This window comes from Myotis lucifugus, unplaced genomic scaffold, assembly GCF_000147115.1.
Source record: "Myotis lucifugus unplaced genomic scaffold, Myoluc2.0 scaffold_455, whole genome shotgun sequence".
In the NCBI taxonomy this organism is placed as follows: Eukaryota; Metazoa; Chordata; class Mammalia; order Chiroptera; family Vespertilionidae; genus Myotis; species Myotis lucifugus.
The window spans coordinates 746,029-747,143 of record NW_005871503.1 but is presented as its reverse complement, the minus strand read 5'-3'; positions in this window follow the sequence as shown (position 1 = coordinate 747,143).

Genomic DNA, 1,115 nt, shown 5'->3' with positions numbered 1-1,115 from the left:
ATTTAATTATTAAGTTAAGGATAAGAAATATACTTAAATTTTAAGTTAACATTTTGTGATATCCCACCAAACCCTATAGTGTGGTTAAATTGCCCCAAAATTACAATGCTCTCTCAAAATAGTTTCTAGTTTTGAGTTTTATAAGATGTCTTTGTCATGCAGAGTCCAGGTTTGTTAACACTCTGGTTAAAAGAGTCCACATTCTCAGAGTGTACTAGAATATGCTATGACCATTATGTGTTTCTTAGAAGCATATTTTCATCCAGTTATATGAATAAGGGCTCCAAATTTTGAACATACTCATGGAACACGAGTCTAAATAAAACAGTACCTTCTGGTACTTACCTATCTTGTTATTTTTGTTTAGGAGAAAATCCACCACTTAGATAATATGAATGGATTATTAATGCTAGGCTTTATTATATAACTGGGAATTCTATTTGGGGGTTATAAACACAGGCTTCTTGAGACACTTTCTTCTTCGTAAGTTTCAATTGAGCATGCCGTCTTCCTGTTTCTGTTTTCCTCTGGGAGCCCTGGAGAACCTACTCTTCATTTCCCACCAAACCTGTCAGGCCTATCCTGATTCCACACACAGGTTCTTGTTGTCCCACTTGCCAGAGCCACCCTTTCATGAGTCTCTCCATTGTTCTTTACAATTGACCTACTCCATGAGGCCTCCACTCCTGCTCCTGTCTTAATTACTTCCATTTCCATCTGATTCCTAAACATTTAATATTAATCCACCTCTTTGACACTCAATCATATACTCTCTTATGCACATATCGTCCCTTTCTAACTGGGTTATAGTCTCCTTGAGGGCAAGGACCAGACATGTCATATCTCTTCTGATTTCCCTTGGTATCTAGTGCAATATAATTTAAATTGTAAGTGATCAAAACACCTTTTGAATAAACTTTGCTTTCATAATGCATTTCTGCAAGTATTATAGAAATTTTGTTAACTTAGTGTTTTTTTAAAAAAAATGTCAGAAAGACGATTTTATCACATTGGAATCATAAGATATAAAGAAGGGGAGCTAATAAGATGAATTTTTCAGGACAAAATATGAAAATGACATGTCTATATTTTCCATATTTTGTGGTCATAGGACT